The following is a 20,807-nucleotide window of genomic DNA, read 5'->3' on the forward strand; positions in this document are numbered from 1 at the left end:
ATGACTACCTCGAAAATGAGCCTATCCCTTGATCATTCACTCGTTCAACAACCTTTACTGGGCACCTAATGTGTGTCGGACGCTCTCCCAGGCCTTGGGGACATACTGGTGAACAAAGATAAATACCCTTCAAGTCTCATTGTTGACTACTAATTTACAGAAGTGCTGAGCCTCGGACAGAGGAACATAATCATAGTAGGTCCGTTTTACTTCCTCTGTCTCTAGGCTTTTCATTTCTGCAGACATTTTTTTTTCTTCACCTCAGCCTTAGTGGTTACCATCTCCTCCTTCCTAAATGACTCTCACATTTTCTGTCTTAGTTCAGCTACTTCTTTTTCTTTTTGTACTATTTTTTTGTTGTGGTGAAATACATATAACATAAAATTTGCCAGTTCAACTATTTTAAGTGTACGATTCAGTGCCATTAATGATATTCAAAATGTTATGCAAACATCACCACTATCTATTTCCAAAAATGTTTAATGCCCACAAAAGAAATTCTATCCACTAAGCAGTAACACCCTATTCCTCCCTTCCCACAGCTCCTGCTAGCCTCTAAGGTAATTCCTGTCTCAATGAATTTTCCCATTCTAGATACTTTATAGAAGTAAAGCCACACGATATTTGTCCTTTCGTATCTGCCTTATTTCACTAGAATATTTTGAAGTTTCATCCATGTTGTAGCATGTGTTAGTATTTACTGCTTTTATACAGCCAAACAATATTCTATTAATATGTATATACCACATTTTGTTTATCCATTCATCTGTGTATGAACACTTCACTTGTTTCCATCTTTTGGTTATTGTAAATACTGCTGCTCTGAACATGGGTGTAAAAGTATCTGAGTCCTGTTTTCAATTTGGATGGGGGGCTGTATACCTAGGAGTAGAATTTCTGGGTCATATGGTAATTCTATGTTTAACGTTTTGAAGAACTTCCGAACTGTTTTCCACAGCAGCTGCACCATTTTAACATTGTCCCTAGCAATGTATGAGGATTCCAATTTCTCCACATCATTGTCAACACTTGTACATTTTTTTAATTATAGCCATCTAAGTAGGTGTGAAATGGAATATCATTGTGGTTTTTATTTGCACTTCTCTAGTGACTAATGATGTTAAGCAGCTTTTCATGTGCTTATTGGACATTTGTGTGTCTTCTTTGAAGAAATGTCTATTCAAGTTCTTTGCTCATTATTTAATTGGATCATTCCTTTTGTTGTTCGGTTGGAAGTATGCTTTATATAATCCAGATACTAGACCCTTGTCAGATATATTATTTGCAAATAATTTTTCCCATTCTGTAGATTGTCTTTTCATTTACTTAATAGTGTACTTTGACACACAAAAGTTTTTAATTTTATGAAGCTCTGTTTTTCTGGTTTTCCATTTGTTCCCTGTGCTTTTGGTGTTTAAGAAATTGTTGCCAAATCTAAGGTCATGCAGATTTGCCCCTATGTTTTCTTCTAAAAGTTTTATATTTTCTAAATTTGGATTTTTGACCCATTTTGAGCTAATTTTTGTATATGTTGTAAGATAAGGGTCCAACTTCACTCAAAAGATATTCATGTGAGAACTTCTAGTCAAGATGGCAGAATAGGTAAATGCTTTACTCACCTCCTCCCACAACCACATCAAAATTACAACTAAATTGTAGAACAGCCACTCTTGACAACCACCTGAAGACTAGCTGAACAGAATTCCTATACCTAAGGACACAAAAAAGAAGCCACATCAAGACTGGTAGGAGGGGAAGAGACACAGAACGGGCAGGTCCCATACCCACAGTGTGGAGATTAAGAATAAGGAGGAATATCTCAGCTGTAGAAGTCTCCCCTGAGGAGAAAGGGGTCCAAGCTCCACACTGGGCTCCCCAGCCCAAGGTACTACTGCCAGGAAGAGAAATGCCCATAACAAATGGCTGAGAAAAACAGTAGGGTTTGTATCCAAGTGATAGAGAGGGTTGCTGGAGCCTTAAGGGGCCTGTGCATGGACTCCCTCACTTAAAAACTCACTTGCTCAAGGCTCCAGCCTAGAGAAACAGCTCTAAAAGTGCCAGGGACATATGTAGAGGAACAAAATTAACTAGCTTCATGATGAGGGCTGAAGAGGCCTGGGTTAGGGCAGCTTTCTCCAAGGATGGAAATGCTGGCAGGTGGTATTGTTTCTTTGTTGAACCCTCCAGCCCCAGTGCAGGGAGGTGCTGAATCTGTACGCTTCATTAGCATGGATAACACTGGTCACCCCACCCTGGTGATTTCCTGAGACCTTGCTCCACCCAACTCGCATGCCTGGTTCCTTTTTCAGCAGCTTCCAGCAGATTTTCCACACAAGCAGTCTGCCGCAGCTGACACTACAGATTTCCCACAAATCTCTCAAAGGTCCACACACCCCAAACAAGCAGCAGACATCTGTACCTCTTGCTAAGTGAACACAAGCCTGGTACAAGCAGCAATAGATCTCAACTTGCATTGCCATTCCCATCAGGTGGCCTCCAGACAGAAATAAGCTGTGGCCAGTGGTAGCTGGGAACATAGCCTCAGTTAAGTGGCCATAAGGTCAGCCCAATTGGCAGCTGGCCTCAACTCACATCGTGGTACCCACGAAAGGGTGCCAAGCCTGGAACTAATGGCAGCTGTCCTCAGTTCCCAGTATAGCTTCTCCCAAACACCTATAAGCACAGAACAAGTGGCAACCAACAGCAGGTCACTTTGTAGCTCCCACCATGCTGCCCCAAGGTAGACATAAATGGCCACCGATCCTGGCCTGCACCAGAGCCCTTCACAAAAGGCTCCAGAAGCAATATGCCTGATGACCAACTTCAGAACACACCAGAGTACCACCCAAACAGCTCCACAAACAACAAACTTGAAGGACAGACTTGGCTGACACCAGAACCTAACTAAAGTGACTCCTGCTCTGTGGAGTCAGCCCCTGCACAATAGCTTGTCCATTGTAGTCACAGCCAGCTCTCATACACAGTCAGCCTTTGGGTCTATCTCACCCACCAATGTGCAAACAGCAATCAAGACTCAAGTACAGATAGGAGATCCAAGATGGTGGAATAGATGAACACTGTGCCTGCATCCTTTCATGGGCACATCAAAATTATAACTAAATTATAGAACAATCAACCTGGAGAACCATCTGAAGTCCAGCCAAACAGAAGTCCTATATGTAAAACTCTAAAGAAATCACATCTAGACTGGTAGGAGAGATGAAGACACAGAATGGGCCCCAACCTCTCTGTGGCAGAGAATCAGAAGGGATAGATATCTCAGCCATGGAGTTTCTCCCAGAGGAGCAAGGAACCTGAACTCCCCACACCAGGCTCCCCAGCCCGGAGTACTGATGCTGGGAAGAGAAGCCTCCACAACATCTGGCTGTGAGAAACAGTGGGGATTCTGACTGCTCAGGTGGGACAGAAGGATGCAAGAAACCCAGACGTTCTCCTAAATGACCTACATATGGAATAACTTGCTTGCAGTCACTCACCTTGGACTCCAGCGGAGAGATGGTGACTCGGGGAGTCTTGGAGACATATGAGGGGGAGGACAGGGACAGACTGAGGTGTGTGGCTTCAGGAGGAGGATAGGAGGACAGTTGGCATTTTCTCAGAGAGGGGTTCTCCTCCCATGCAGCCAGCAGGTGGGTGACATCTTTCCTATGGTGAGCCCACCCCCACAGGCCAAATCTGAATCTGATTGGTCTGGTGAGCTCTGCTGTTCCACTCTGCTGACTCAGCTGGGACCCCACCACACCTAAGTTGAACACTGCCAGAGGGACTTCCTCGGCAAACAGCCAGCCCCTCCCGCATTGCACTCCTTCTTGGAAAACTATAGTAGTCCACAGGCCCTAGGTGGGTGACAACTGGCCTCAGTGTGCTCAGAGACTTTTGCTGAGTCACTCTAGGCTCAGCACTGGCACCAAACCAAAGTCTACATTAACCTGGTGACCACAACTCTTCCTATTCTGCTATGTTTATATACTCCTGGAGACTCTGCCTCACCCAACTTGTATACTGAACAAGGCTTTATCAGTGGCTGAACCTTACGGGAGCCAGGTGCCCTGGCTATTTGTGGAGTTACCCGAGGCCTGGTACTGGTGGCAGCTGTCTTTTTTCTCACCGTGGATTCTCCCACCTGCCTTCAGGTTTAACACAGACAGCAGACAACTGGGGATTACTTTTTACTTCCTACCAGGTAGCCCCTGGCCAGTCACAGGCAGTCGCTGACCTGGGTCTGCAACAGAACCCCTCCCAAGAGGTCCCAGAACCAAGATACTTGGAAGTTGGCTTCAGACCATAGCAGAGTACTGCCCAATTAGCCCCACAAGTGACACACAAAAAGAGTGGTCTCAATAGGCACCAGAACCTGCTGGAGCAAAACCTACACAGCAACTCATAAGCTGTGGACATGGCCAAACCCCACAACCAGTCAGCCTGAGGGTCAATCCCACCCACTGATGTGCGAAAAGCAATCAAGTCTCAATAAGAACAGGAGAGCACATACAACCCACACAAGGGACACTCCTGGAGCACCTGGAGCACCTGGCTCAGGTGACCAGGGAGACTCCCCCTGGATCCTACAAGACACCTACTACATAAGGCCACCCAGCCAAGACTGGAAGACATAGCACATCTGCCTAATACATATAAACAGGCACAGAGAGGCAGCCAAAATGAGAAAACAAAGAAATGCATTCCAAATGAAAGAACAGGAGAACAATCCAGAAAAAGAACTAAATAAAATGAAGGCAAGCTACATACCAGAGATAGAGTTCAAAATAATGATTATAAGGATGCTCAAGGAACTCAGTGAGAACTTCAACAAAGAGATAGCAAGCATAAAAAAGACATACCGTGTTTCTCTGAAAATGAGACCTAACTGGAAAATAAGCCCTAGAATGATTTTTAATAAGTCATTCCCTGAAAATAAGCCCTATTGTGTTTCCCCCCAAAATAAGACTGGGTCTTATATTTAGTTTTGCTCCAAAAGACACACTAGGGCTTATTTTCAGAGGATTTTTTAGTAAAAGTCATGATAGGGCTTCTGTTCCAGTTAGGTCTTATTTTCAGGGAAAATGGTGGAAACCATAAAAAACGTCAAAAGTGAAGAATGCAATAACTGAAATAAGAATGCACTAGAAGGAATCACCAGCAGACTAGATGAAGCAGAGGATCAAATCAACAATTTGGAAGACAAGGTAGCAGAAAACGTCCAATTGAAACATGAAAATATAAATAAATAAATAAACAATTTATTTTCTTTTTTCTTTTCTCTTTTTTTTATTAGTTTCAGGTGCACAAGACAAGGTAATACTTAGACGTTCATCATTTATATCCCTTACACTGTGAACCCCCCTCCCCCCTTCCACTATCCCTCCGACATCACACTGAGCCATCACATTATATATATAAAATTATAGTTGGCATTCATTATTGTTTAGCTTCTGGTGTACAGTGCAGTGACCAGGCATCTACAGCATCCCTGAGGTGGTCTCCCAAATGGGACACGTGTCCATCGGATACCCTACAAAATCTTTACAACATTATTGATTACGTTCCCCAAATTAATTTTCAAAAACCCTGAGGCCATCTTGTGGTCACCGACTGTTTCCTAATCTCTTCACCTTCCCCCTTATCTCCACACCCGCCCCCCGCCCATCTAACAACTCTCAGTTTTTCTTCTTTGTCCCCTAAACTGTTTCTGATTAGTTCATACACATATTCTTTTCTTTAGATTCCGCATATAAGTGAAATCATATGGTACTTGTCTTTCTCTTTCTGACTTATTTCACTTAACATAATGTTCTCTAGATCCATCCATGTTGTGGCAAATGGTAAGATTTCGTTCTTCTTTATGGCTGCATAGTACTCCATTGTATAAATGTACCAGAGTTTCTTAATCCAGTCATCTACCAATGGGCATTTCGGTTGTTTCCATGTCTTGGCTATTGTGTATAGTGCTGCAGTAAACATAGGAATGCATAAAGATTTTTGAATTGGAGTTTTGGGTTTCTCCGGATAGATACCAGGGAGTGGAATTACTGGATCATAAGGTAGTTCTATTTTCAGATTTTTGAGATACCGCCATGCTGTTTTCCATAGTGGCTGCACCAATCTACAATCCCACCAACAGTGCACAAGCGTTCCCTTTTCTCCACATCTGCGCCAGCACTTGTTGTTTGTTGATTTATGGATGATAGCCATTTTGACTGGGGTGAGGTGGTATCACATTGTGGTTTTTATTTGCATTTCTCTGATGGTTAGTGAGGTTGAGCATTTCTTCATATGTCTGTTTGCCATCTGTATGTCCTTTTTAGAAAAATGTCTCCTCAAGTCCTCTGCCCATTTTTTAATTGGGTTGTTTGTTTTTTTGGAGTTGAGTTGAGTAAGTTTTTTTTATAGATTTGTGATATTAATCCCTTATCAGATATATCATTGGCAAATATCCTTTCCCATTTAGTAGGATCCCTTTTTATTTCATTGATGGTTTTCTTTGCTGTGAAAAAACTTTTTAGTTTGATGTAATCCCACATGTTTATTTTTTCTCTTACTTCCCTCGCGCGAGGGGATATATCAGTAAAAATCTTACTACGAGTAAGGTCTATGAAGTTTCTTCCCATATTTTCTTCTAGATATTTTATGGTTTCAGATCTTACATTTAAGTCTTTAAGCCATTTTGAATTTATTTTTGTATATGGTGTAAGGAGGTGGTCCAGCTTCATTTTTTTGCATGTGTCTGTCCAGGTTTCCCAGCACCATTTATTGAACAGACTGTCTTTACCCCATCGTACATTCTTGCTTCCATTGTCGTAGATTAGATGGGCATATAGGCATGGATTTATTTCTGGACTCTCTGTTCTTTTCCATTGATCTATGTGTCTGTTTTTATGCCAGTACCATGCTGTTCTGATTACTGTAGCCTTGTAGTATAATTTGAAGTCAGGTATCGTTATACCTCCCACTTTGTTCTTATGTCTCAAGATTGCTGAGGCTATCCGGGGTCTTTTATGGTCCCATATAAATTTTAGGATTTTTTATATGTTCTATTTCTGTGAAAAACGTCGTTGGTAGTTTGATAGGAATTGAGTTGAATATGTATATTGCCTTAGGCAGTATAGACATTTTAACTATATTAATTCTTCCTATCCATGAACATGGAATGTGTTTCCATCTATTTATGGCTTCTTTCATTTCTTTCTTCAGTGCCTTTAATTTTCTGAGTACAGATCTTTTACTTCTTTGGTTAGATTTATTCCCAGGTATTTTATAGTCTTTGGAGCAATTGTAAATGGAATTGTTTTTTCAATTTCTCCTTCTGATATTTTATCATTGGTATATACAAATGCAACTGACTTCTGAATATTAATTTTGTATCCTGCAACTTTACTAAATTCATCTATCAGTTCTAATAGCTTCTTGGTGGAGTCTTTAGGGTTCTCTATATATAGTATCATATCATCTGCATATAGTGATAATTTTACTTCCTCCTTACCAATTTGGATGCCTTTCATTTCTTTTTCTTGTCTGATTGCTGTGGCTAGAACTTCCAGCACTCTATTGAATAGAAGTGGAGAAAGTGGGCAACCTTGCCTTGTTCCTGATATTAGGGGGAATGGTTTTAGCTTTTCCCCATTGAGTATGATGTTAGCTGGGTTTGTCATATATGGCCTTTATTATGTTGAGATATGATCCCTCTATTCCCACTTTCTTAAGGGTTTTTATCATAAATGGTTGCTGGATTTTATCAAATGCTTTTTCTGCATCTATTGATGTGATCATGTGATTTTTATTTTTCATTTTGTTAATGTGGTGTATCACATTAATTGATTTGCGGATGTTGAACCACCCTTTCATACGAGGGATGAATCCCACTTGATCATGGTGAATGATCTTTTTAATGTATTGCTGAATTCTGTTCGCTAATATTTTGTTGAGGATTTTTGCATCTATGTTCATTAGCGATATCGGCCTGTAGTTTTCTTTTTTTGTGGTGTCTTTGTCTGCTTTTGGGATCAGGGTGATAGTGGTTTTGTAAAAAGTGTTTGGGAGTCTTCCCTCCTTCTGGATTTTTTGGAAGAGCTTGAGGAGAATAGGTGATAATTCTTTTTTGAACGTTTTAAAATTTCACCTGTAAAGCCATCTGGTCCAGGGCTTTTGTTTGTTGGGAGATTGTTGATTACTGATTCAATTTCCCTGGTGGTAATCAGTCTATTCAGGTTTTCTGTTTCTTCTTGAGTTAGCCTTGGAAGGTTTTATGCCTCTAGAAAATTGTCCATTTATTCCAGATTGTCAAATTTGTTGGTATATTGTTGTTCATCGTAGTTTCTTAAATTTTTTTGTATTTCTGTGGTGTCTGTTGTCACTTCTCCTCTTTCATTTCTGATTTTATTAATTTGGGTCCTCTCTCTCTTTTTTTTAATGAGTCTGGCTAAAGGTTTGTCAATTTTGTTTATCTTCTCTAAAAACTAACTCTTGGATTCATTGATCTTTTGTGTTGTTTTTCTGGTTTCTAGTTCATTTATTTCTGCTCTGATCTTTATTATCTCCTTCCTTGTGCCCCCTTTGGGCTTATTTTGCTGTTCTTTTTCCAGATCCCTTAAGTGTGAAGATAAACTGTCAATTAGTGATGTTTCTTGTTTCTTTAAGTAGGCCTGCAATGCTATGAATTTCCCTCTTAGGACTGCTTTCAAGGCATCCCATAGATTTTGGGTCGTAGTGTTCTCATTCTCATTTGTCTCGAGATATCTTTTGATTTCTTCCTGGATCTCCTGTTTGACCCATTCATTATTTAGTAACATGTTATTCAGCCTCCATGAATTGCTGTGTCTTCCAGTTTTTTCCCTGTAGTTCATTTCTAATTTCATAGCACTGTGGTCAGAGAAGACAATTGGTATGATTTCAATTTCCTTAAATTTATCAAGACTTGTTTTGTGGCCTAACATATGATCTATCTTTGAAAATGTTCCATGTGAGCTTGAGAAGAACATGTATTCTGCAGCATTGGGGTGAAATGTTTTGAAAATATCAATTAAATTCAAGTGGTTCAATAATTCATTTAAGGCTGTTGTTTCCATATTGATTTTCTGTCTGGAAGACCTGTCCCTTGTTGTCAGAGGTGTGTTGAAGTCTCCTACTATGATAGTGTTACTGTTGATCTCTTTCTTTATGTCCATCAGTACCTGTTTTATATATTTAGGCACTCCTATGTTAGGTGCATAGATGTTTACTAGGGTTATGTCCTCTTGTCGGATCGATCCTTTTATTATTATATAGTGCCCATCTTTGTCTGTTAATATGTTCTTCACTTTAAAGTCTATTTTGTCAGATATAAGTATTGCAACTCCAGCTTTTTTCTCACTTCCATTTGCATGAAATATCTTACTCCAACTCTTCACTTTCAGCCTGTGTGTGTCTTTTGATCTGAGGTGAGTCTCTTGTATACAGCATATACAAGGGTCTTGCTTCCTTATCCACTCAGCCACCCTATGTCTCTTGACTGGAGCATTTAATCCATTTACATTTAAAGTGATTATTGATAGGTACATAGTTATTGCCATTTTTTAAATTTGTAATTAGATTGTTTTCATCTTTCTTCTATTTACAGAAGTCCTTTTAGTATTTCTTGCAATACTGGCTTGGTGGTCATAAATTCCTTCAGTTTGTTCTTTTCTGGGAAGCTTTTTATCTCTCCATCAACTTTAAATGATAGCCTTGCTGGAAAAAGCAATCTAGGTTGTAGGCCTTTGTGTTCCATCACTTTGAGTATCTCCTGCCACTCCTCCCGGCCTTCAATGTTTCTGTAGAAAAGTCATTTGATAGTCTTATGGGAGTTCCCTTGTATGTAACTCTCTGTCTTTCTCTTGCTCCTTTTAGGATTCTCTCTTTGTCTTTAAGCTTTGCCATTTTAACTGTAATATGTCTTGTTGTGGACCTGTTTGGGTTTATCCTGGTTGGAATTCTCTGCACTTCCTGGGCTTGTATGTTGGTTTCCTTCATCAGGTTAGGGAAGTTTTCGGACATTATTACCTCAAATATGTTCTCAATCCCTTGCTTCCTCTCTTCACCTTCTGGTATTCCTACGATGCACATGTTGTTGCTCTTGATGTTATCCCAGAGGTCTCTTAAACCATCTTCATTGTTTTTTTATTCTTCTTTCTTTCTGTTGTTCAGTTTGGGAGACTCTGCTAACTTGTCTTCTAAGTCGCTGATTCGATCCTCTGCTTCATCTAACCTGCTGGTAATTCCTTCAAGTGAGTTCTTCATTTCCGTAATTGTGTTCTTTAGTTCTAACTAGTTGTTCATTATGATTTCTACATCCTTCTTCATGTCTTCTCTAAGCTCCTTAAACATTCTTATCACCAGTGTTCTGAACTCTGTCTCTGAAAAGTTAGTTACCTCTGCTTCATTTGGTTCCACTTGTGCAGGTTTCTTCTGTTCTTTTATTTGGGACATGTTTCTTTGTCTCCCCATTCTGACTGACTCTCTGTGTTTGCTTTGGTGTATTAGGAAGATCCCCTAGAGTTCTTAGTTCTTGCTGGGTTATCTTATGTAGTAAGTGTTCTTTATATTTGACTTGCACTACTTCGTTCTTCTCCTCTGCGTGTGCTCCAAGGGTGACTATTGTCCTGTTCAAGAAGAACTTTAATTGCTTTTTACTTGTGAGTAGGTGGTTTAACTCCTAGGCTGACTAGTTGTGAGACTTGGCTCTGCCCTCCGCAGGGTGTTCTGCTCGCAGAGGGTTGACCACTTAAATGAGGTTTGGCCTCTATGGGCTCTTGTGCCTTCAGAGAATTCCCTCTGGGTGTATGACTTGTAGGTCAAACCCAGTAGTACACTGGTTTGGTCTAGAGTTGCTTCTGGATATGTTGAATCTTGTGCCTCTTAAGCTAGGCCCTGGTAGGGCAGTTTCAGAACAAAGCACATTATCAAGTACAACAACAACAACAACAAAGAAAAAAGATCAAGTACATTCACATGTAAAAAACAACCGACAACCCTCGCTCGACACAGGCAAGAATATCAAAGAAATAAAGACAAAACAAAGCAAAACAAAACAAACAAATCAACAAAAAAACAAACAAAAACAAAGCAAAAAACAAAAAACAAAAACAACAAAATAAAACAAAACAAAAAAGGAAGAAAAAAAGGGGGGGAGAAACAAAGCAAAGCAAAGCAAATCAAGAAGCAGCACCAGTCTTGGCTTAAGCCCACCAAGTAATCTCCAGGTTGTCCTCTGCTGTGCCAAAGAGTCCCCTGCCTATTATGCTGGCAGCACTGGTGACCTGGTGCCCAGAGTGAATTTGGGACTGTAGATTTAAATGTGAGGGGCTGAGGGGTCTGGATGACAGTTTTTAGAGAGTCGGTGCAGTTTCTGCCCTTGCCTGCACATATGTATGCTGAGAGTAGCACTACCAGCCCTGTGTCCAGTACTCCTGAGACTTAGGACACTTCGTCTGTGTGTGTGTGTGTGGGGAGGGCTGGCAGGAGATTTTTGAGGTGCTGAAAGGCAGAAGCTGCCTCTGCCGCTTAGTGCTCATCTCAGGGAGTGCCTCCGCAGTTGCACTTGCCCCCCTCCAGGCCAGCCAGAAAGGGTGGGGGCTGGGGATGGAGGGATCTTCTCTCTCCCAGGCCAGCTGCGTCACACTCCTCCCGCAGGCGGAAAAGGTGGTGGATGGAGGTGGAGGAGTCTGCTCTCTCCTTGTCCAGCGAAAATCCCACTCCTCCCAACCTCTTCCATGGGTCAGAGCTGGCTGCCAATCTTCCCAGCGCCTGAGCACAGAGGCTCCTCTGTAATCTGACACTACTCCTCAGTTCAGGGCTCAGTTTAAGTCTCTGGAAGGGCGGGGGTAGGATTGGAAGAGCCGGATGAGGGGCCCAGGTATGGAGTCTGTGTTCTTTGTCTCTCCTAGGGCCCACCAGCTGCCCTCCCCAGCGGGAGCAATCAGCTGTGGGACACAGGGAAGGAGCCCACCTCCTGGCGTTTGTGTTCTCTGTTCCTCCCTGGGCTCCTGTGGGTCTCTGGGGCTTTGGGTGCTGCCGCGCTGCTGCTGCTGCTGTCGGCACACTGTAGGGCTGCGGCTGTACCCAGTAAATAAATTTTTTAAATGAGGATAATGTAAGGGCTTCTGGGACAATACCAAGTGTACCAACATTTACATCATAGGGGTACCAGAAGGAGAAGAGAGAGAGCAAGGCATTGAAAACCTATTTAAGGAAATAATGATTTAAAAAATTTCCTAACTTGAGGGAGGAAATAGACATCCAAGCCCAGGAAGCGCAGAGTCCAAAAGAAGAGGAAGTCAAAGAAGCCTACATCAAGTCACATCATAATGAAAACACCAAAGGTTAAAGACAAACAATCTTAAAAGCAGCAAGAGAAAAGCAGTTAGTTACATACAAGGGAGCTCCCATAAGACTGTCAGATGATTTCTCAATGGAAACTTTACAAGCCAGAAAAGAATGACTCAAAATATTTAAAGTGATGAAAGGCAAAGACTTACAACCTGGATTGCTCTACTCAGCAAAGCTATCATTTAGAATTGAAAGAAACATAAAATTTCCCAGACAAGAAAATGCTAAAGCAGTTCATCACCAATAAGTATTACAAGAAATGTCAAAGGGTTTTCTTTAAGAAGGAAAGCAAAAGATCAAAAATATGAATAAGAAAATATAGGAAAGAACATTGTTAAAATGTCCACATTACCCAAGGCAATCTACAGATTCAGTGCAAGAACAAGTCATCCTAAAACTTATATGGAATTACAAAAGACCCCAAAAGTCAAAGCAATCTTGAGATAAAAGAACAAAGTTGAAGGTATCATACAACTTGATATCAAACTATACTACCAGGCTATATAGTAATCAAAACAGCATGATACTGGCACAAAAACAGACACATAGATCAATGGAACAAAATAGAGAGCCCAGAAATAAACCCAGGCTTATATGGTCATTTAATCTATGACAAAGGAAGCAAGAATATACAATAGGGTAAAGATAGTCTCTTCAATAAATGGTGCTGGGAAAACTGGACAGATACATGGAGAAAGAGGAAGGAAGGAAGAAAGGAAGGAAGGAAGGAAGGAAGGAAGGAAGGAAGGAAGGAAGGAAGGAAGGAAGGAAGGAAAGAAAGAAAGAAAGAAAGAAAGAAAGAAAGAAAGAAAGAAAGAAAGAAAGAAAGAAAGAAAGAAAGAAAGAAAGAAAGAAAGAAAAACTAAACTACTTTCTTTTACCAGGAGGTCTGAAACTTAAATTCACGAACTCATCCTAGAAAAAGTGCTACATACCTCATTACTGAATATCACTACAGTCACCTTCAAAGTACTCCACTTGGAAAGCTATGTGCCGACACCTGTGCTTAGTCCACTCTTCAAAGCAATTTTGGAACTCTTGTTCTGGAATGGCCATCGGAACTGTCATCATATTACCTTTGATGTCCTGAATGTCATCAAAATGTCTTCCTTTCAATATTTTCTTTATCTTTGGGTAAAGAAAAAATTCATTGGGGGCCAGATCAGGTGATTGGGGTGTGTGTTTCAATACAGTTATTTGTTTAGTGGCTAAAAACTCCCTCACAAACAGTGCCGAGTCGGTGCATTGTCGTGATACAAGAGACATGAATTGTTGGCAAAAAAATCAGGTTGTCTTAACTTTTTCATGCAGCCTTTTGAGCACTTCCAAATAGTAAACTTGGTTAACTGTTTGTACAGTTGGTACAAATTCATAATGAATAATCGCTCTGATAATATCAAAATAAGTTAGCAACATCATGTTGACTCTTGATTTGGACTGATGGAACATTTTTGGTCATGGAGAATTGGCTGACTTCCATTGTGCACTTTGACGCTTTGTTTCAGGGTCGAATTGGTACAAGCATGTTTCATCACCAGTGATAACATGTCCCAAAATGTTGTCTTGCCTCTCCAAAAGGTCTTGGCAAACTTCAACTCACCTTTGCTTTTGTTGTTGGTGAGATCCATTCTTGCACACACCTTTCTCATGCCAAGATTTTCAGTTAAGATTTTCCTAACTGTTTCTCTATCATTATTTACTTTGTCTGTGTAATGATGAGTGGGGAAAAGAAAGGGAAGGATCACACTAGAGTGGGGAATTAATCAATTTATTTATTTTGCAATATCTAATCAATTTATTTAGCACTATGTAATAGCAAAAGACAAAGGCACTTAAAAGAATGTGCTAATGACAGAAAGTAAAGGTGGTTAAGTCTAAACTATACACATTGATAACAATGTCATGTCAAAGGAGTACTCATACATATAAGTTTAAGAGATCCCAACACATGTTTGCTATTCATCAAAAATCACTGGGTTAAATACATAAATGACATTAGTAAGGAGTACAGAAAAGCAGTAATAAGCTTTATAGAATATTAACTAATACAGTAGATGCCAAAAGCTCACCAAACTGGGGTAAAACAGCACTGGAAAAGTTATAAATCAAAATTTTGCCAGGTCTGAAGCTGAGAGAAACTCAGGCATCTCCCACACCACTGCTTGTTAGTTCCCAAGAATGCTGCTGTTGTTGTTGTTGTTAGAAGTCAAGGCATCTTCTGACGCTATAAGCTGCAAGCTACATATAAGTTTTCAAGGTGTTAACAATCTGAAGAATGTTGTTGCTGTTGTCATTGTTGCTGTTCTTGTTGTTGGAAGTTAAGACGTCTTCTGATGTTGTAAGCTGCAAGCTGCATAAAGTTTTCAAGATGCTAACAAGTTCTCAAGAAGGCTAATGGTGGGGAACAACACTAGAGAGGCCGGGAACCAGCCAGCCCTCACCAGGTTCACAGCTGGAAGTCAGGACATCCCCTGGTGTTGTAAGCTGCATGTTGCTGGAAGTCTTCAAAATGTTAGAACGATGAAGAATCACCAATGACAAATGACAAAATGACAAAAATTACACTGCCAAATGAGGTCTCTCATATATTTTCTCAGATGTACCTTAGAGCCAAGTTCCTTGTTCCTGCCTCCCCCTCTGGGAAGGGCCAGTTTCAGGAGGATCCAGCAGTTACTGTGATAAAAATATTTCTTATCCAGCTAAAGCAGATGGACAAGCAGATGAACTACTGTTCCTGCTTGGGGCCATCAGCCCAAGGTCTTCCAAAACCTGACAACGTGCCTATCATGTCATCCTGATATACCTTAGCTACTTCTTCACTTCATCTGCTGACGAGGGAGAAACAGACAGAAAGCAACATCATTTCATATCTCCCCTACTCAGAAGAATGAGACCAAAGGGGGAATTAACTCAACCCCTAATCACAGCACAGAATTTTTTTTAACCCTAAGCTCACCATCACCTCACATGCAGTAAAAAGCCTCACAGCACAGACAAAAAAGCAATCTCATCTCATACAGAAAGAAACTTCACTCCATATCTCCCCTGCTCAGGAGAATGAGATAAAAAGGGGGAATTTACTCAACCCCTGATCACAGCACAGAAATCACCTCACATACAGGAACAGATAAAAGCTAATAGACGAAAGCTCACATCAACCAAAGAAGGAAAATTTTCCTCAACGTCTACCCGACAATCTGTTATGCTTCTCACAGTCAGCCAATGATTTTAACACACAATTCGACAATTTTTGCAATGTTTTCATCAGTTCTGATCGTTACTGGGCACCCTGACTTCTCTTCATCAGTGACACGTTCTCTCCTTAGAAAAACATTTAATCCATTTGTACACTGCCATTTTCTTCATGGCATTATCCCCATAAACTTGGACTAACATGTCCCTGACTTCACTTCCACTCTTGCCAAGTTTAACAAGAAATTTAATATTTGTTCGTTGCTCTGATTCAAGCTCAGACATTCTCATGATGGCACACAAAGCCGCACAACAACAATAACGCACTCAGCAAGACACCGCCACATGTCGACATGAACACAGCTGTGAGACACTGGTATGCCTAGGTTATGAAACCTTACCGAGCTGTTTGTCCAGTGCTGCCAATGTAAGCGCACAGTGGCAAGTTAACAGACTTAATTGTCAGACCTCTATATACAAGAATAAATTCAAAATGGAGTAAAGATGTAAATGTAAGTCCTGAAATCATAGAACTCCTAGAAGAAAACATAGACAGTAAACATTTTGACATCACTCTTAGCAATAATTTTTTAAATATGTTTACTCTGGCAAGGGAAACAAAAGAAAAAATAAATGGGACTATATCAAACAGAAAAGTTTTTGCACCATGAAGGAAACCATCAACAAAACAAAAATACATCCTACTGCATGGGAGAATATATTCACCAGTGATACATCTAATAAGGGTTGATATCCAAAATAGTATATAAAGAACACCTATGACTTAACACCAAAAAACAAAAAAACATTCCATTTACAAATGAGCAGAGATTTTGAATAAACATTTCTCTAAAGAGAACATACAGTTAGCCAACAGACATATGAAAAGATGCTCAATATCACTAATCATCAGGGGAATGCAAATTAAAACCACAATGAGACATCACCTCACACCTGCCACAATGGCTATTATTGATAAATCAACAAGCAACAAGTGTTAGGATGTGAGGGAAAGGAAAGCCTTGCGGATGGTGCAGCTACTATGGAGAATAGTATGGAGATTCCTTAAACATTAAAAACAGAACTACCGTACGACCCAGCAGTTCCACTTCTGGGTATTTATCTGAAGAAATTCAAAATACTAATTCAAAAAGCTATATGTACCCCTATGTTCATTGCAGCATTATTTATAATAGCCAAGATATGGAAACAACCTAAGTGCCCATCAATAGACACTTGGATAAAGAATATGTGGTACATACATTCAATGGAATATTACTCATAAAAAGGAATGAGATCTTACCATTTGGGACAACATGAATGGACCTAGATGGTATTAGGCTAAGTGAAGTAAGTCATACTGAGAAAGACAAATACTATATGATCTCACTTATATGTGGAATCAAAAACAAAGCAAACAAAATATAAACAAACTCATAGAAACAGAGAACAAATTGATGGTTGCCAGATGGGAAGAGGGCTGGGTGAAAAAGGTGAAGAAGATTAAGTAGTACAAATTGGAAGTTATAAAAATAGCCATGGGGTATAAAACACAGCATCGGAAATACAGCCCATAATATTCCGATAACTATGCAGAGTGCCACATGGTTACTAGACTTATTGGGGTGATCATTTCATAAGTTAATAAATGTCTTATCATTATATTGTACACCTGAAACTAATATAATATTGTATATCGACTATAATTAAAAAATACAAAAAACTTAAGATATTTGTGTAGATATCCAGTTTTTCCAGTACCATTTGTTAAAGAGACTGTCCTTTGCCTATGGAATGGTTCTGACATTCATGTCAAAAATCAACTGATTATTAGATGTGATGTTTTATTTCAAGACTCTCAATCCTATTCCATTGGTCTATATGTTTATTTTTATGACAGTACCACACTCTTTCGATTACTTAGCTTTAGTAAGTTTTGGAATGAGGAAGTATGAGTCCTCCAACTTTGTTCCTTCTCAAGATTGTTTGAGCTATTCTGGTCTCTTGAAATTCTCTATGATATCTTGGAGTTTTTCCATTTCTGAAAAACATCATTGGGATTTTAAGAGGGGTTGCATTAAATCTGTATAATGCATTGGGAAGCACAGTTGACTCTTTTTTTATTATTATTAGTTTCAGGTGTACAAAACAATGTAATAGTTATACATTTATACCCCTCAAAAAGTGATAGCCCCCGTCCCCCAATCCCCAACCCCTCTGATATCAAACACAGTCTCTATTCCTTATGCTGTGCTCCACTTCATGTGAATATATATATAGTTGACATTCACTATTATTCAACTTCAGCCTCAGGTGTACAGTGAAGTGGTCAGGCACGTAAACCATCCATGAAGTGGTCTCCCTAATAAGACACCCTACAAAATCTTTACAACATTACAACATTATTGATTATTGATTATTATTGATTATATTCCCTCAACTGTCTTTCGGATCCCCATGGCAATCTTGTGGTTACCAATTGGGCTTTCTAATCCCTTTTCCTTCTCCCTCATCCCCACCAACCCTACCATCTAGCAATGCTCAGTTTTTCCTCTGTATCACTGAGACTGTTTCTGATCAGTTTGTTCATTTATTCTATTCTTTAGATTCCACATATGAGTGATATCATATGGTATTTGTCTTTCTTCATCTGACTTATTTCACTTAGCATAATGTTCTCTAGGTCCATCCATATCGTTGCAAATGGTTAAGATTTCATTTTTCTATGGCAGAGTAATACTCCATTGTATAAATGTACTGCAGTTTCTTAATCCAGTCATCTACCGATGGGCATTTCAGTTGTTTCCATGTCTTGGCTATTGTGAATACTGCTTCAATAAACATAAGGGTGCATAAATTTTTTTCAAGTTAGTGTTTTGGATTTCTCTAGATAGATACCTAGGAGTGGAATTGCTGGGTCATAAGGCAATTCCATTTCCAGTTTTTTGAGATACTTCCATACTGATTTCCATAGTGGCTGCACCAATCTGCAATCCCACCAGCAGTGCACGAAGGATCCCTTTTCTCCACATCCTCACCAGAACTTGTTTTTTGTTGATTTATTGATGATAGACATTCTGGCCAGAGTGAGGTGGTATCTCATTGTGGCTTTTATTTGCATTTCTCTGATGATTAGTGAGGTTGAGCATTTTTCCATATGTCTGTTTGCCATCGGTATGTCCCCTTTAGAAAAATGTCTCTTCATGTTTTCTGCCCCTTTTTTAATTGGGTTGTTTGTGGTTTTGGTGCTGAGATGAATGAGGTTTTTTTTTTTTAAATAAACTTTGAATATTAACCCCCTATCGGATATATCATTGACAAATATGTTCTCCCATTCAGTAGGATGACTTTTGGTTTTATTAATGGTTTCTTTCGCTAGGAAAAAATGTTTTAGTTTGACATAATCCCATATATTTATTTTTTTCTCTTACTTCCCTTGCCCGAGGGGATATATCAGTAAAAACATTACTAAAGGTAAGGTCTGCAAACTTTGTTCCTATATTTTCTTCCAGTAGTTTTATGCTGTCAGATCTTACATGTAAGTCTTTAATCCATTTTGAATTTATTCTTGTACATGGTGTAAGGAGGTGATCCAGCTTGATTTTTTTGCATGTGTCTGTCCAGGTTTTCCAGCACCCTTTATTGAATAGACTGTTTTTACCCCATTGTAAATTCTTGCTTCCATTATTGTAGATTAAATGACCATATAGGCATGGATTTATTTCTGGGCTCTCTATTTTGTTCCATTGATCTATGTGTCTGATTTTATGCCAGTACCTTGCTGTTTTGATTAGTGTAGCCTTGTAGTATAGTTTGATACTAGGTAGCGTGATACCTCCCACTTTGTTCTTATTTCTCAAGATTGCCATGGCTATCTGGGGTCTTTTATGGTTCCATATAAATTTTAGAATTATATATTCTATTTCTATGAAAAATGTCCTTGGTAGTTTGATAGGAAGTGCATTGAATCTGTATATGGCCTTAGGCAGTACGGACATTTGAACCATACTAATTCTTCCTATGCATGAGCATGGTATGTGTTTCCATCTATTTGTATCTTCTTTAATTTCTGAGTACAGGCCTTTTACTTCTTTGGTTAAATTTATTCCTAAATATTTTATAGTCTTTGAAGCAATTGTAAATGGGACTGTTTTTAAAATTTCTTCTTCTGATAGTTTATTATTGGCATATATAAATGCAACTGATTTCTGAATATTAATTTTGTATCATGCTACTTTTTAAAATTCATTTATCGGTTCTAATAGTTTTTTTCTCTATATATAGTATCATATCATCTGCATATAATGACAATTTTACTTCCTCCTTACCAATTTGGATGCCCTTTATTTCTTTTTCTTGTCTGATTGCTGTGGCTAGAACTTCCAGAACTATGTTGAATAAAAGTGGAGAAAGTGGGCAACGTTATCTTGTTCCTGATCTTAAGGGGAATGGTTTTAGGTTTTCCCCATTGAGTATGATGTTATGTAGCAATGGGTTTATCATATATGGCCTTTATTATGTTGAAATATGGTCCCTCGATTCCCACTTTCTTAAGAGTTTTATCATAAATGGCTGCTGGATTTTGTCAAATGCTTTTTCTGCATCTATTGATATGATCATGATTTTTATTTTTCATTTTGCTAATGTGGTGTATCACATTAATTGATTCACGGACATTGAATCAACTTTGTATACTGGGAATGAATTTCACCTGATTATGATGTATGATCTTTTCAATGAATTGCTGAATTCTGTTTGCTAATATTTTGTTGAGGATTTTTGCATGTATGTTCATTAGGGATATTGGCCTGTAGTTTTCTTTTTTTTGTAATGCCTTTGTCTGATTTTTGGATCAGGGTGATACTGGCCTCTTGAAAAGAGTTTGGGAGCTTTCCCTCCTTCTGGATTTTTTGGAATAGTTTGAGGAGAATAAGTGATAATTCTTTTTTGAGTGTTTTGTAAAATTCGCTTGTAAATCCATCTGGTCCTGGGCTTTTGTTTTTTGGGAACTTGTTGATTACTGATTCAGTTTCCCTGGTAGTAATCAGTCTATTCAGGTTCTCTGTTTCTTCTTGAGTTAGTCTTGGAAGGTTGTATGCTTCTAGAAAATTATCCATATCATCCAGATTGTCTAATGTGTTGGGGTTTAATTGCTCATAGTAATTTCTTTAATTTTTTTGTGTTTCTGTGGTGTCTGTTGTCACTTCTGCTCTTTCATTTCTGATTTTGTTAATTTGAGCCCTTTCTCTTGTTAT

General features: G+C 39.2%; 1 protein-coding gene across 1 annotated transcript in view; it reads left to right on the top strand.

The window, feature by feature from the left end:
* The window catches only part of LOC308508112 (UPF0728 protein C10orf53), a gene marked incomplete at both ends in the record, with an annotated part of 41,588 nt that overhangs the window by 376 nt on the left and 20,405 nt on the right, over window positions 1–20,807 (top strand). The window lies entirely within an intron of this gene.

The sequence above is a fragment of the Rhinolophus hipposideros genome, assembly GCF_964194185.1.
Source record: "Rhinolophus hipposideros genome assembly, chromosome: 15".
NCBI lineage: Eukaryota > Metazoa > Chordata > Mammalia > Chiroptera > Rhinolophidae > Rhinolophus > Rhinolophus hipposideros.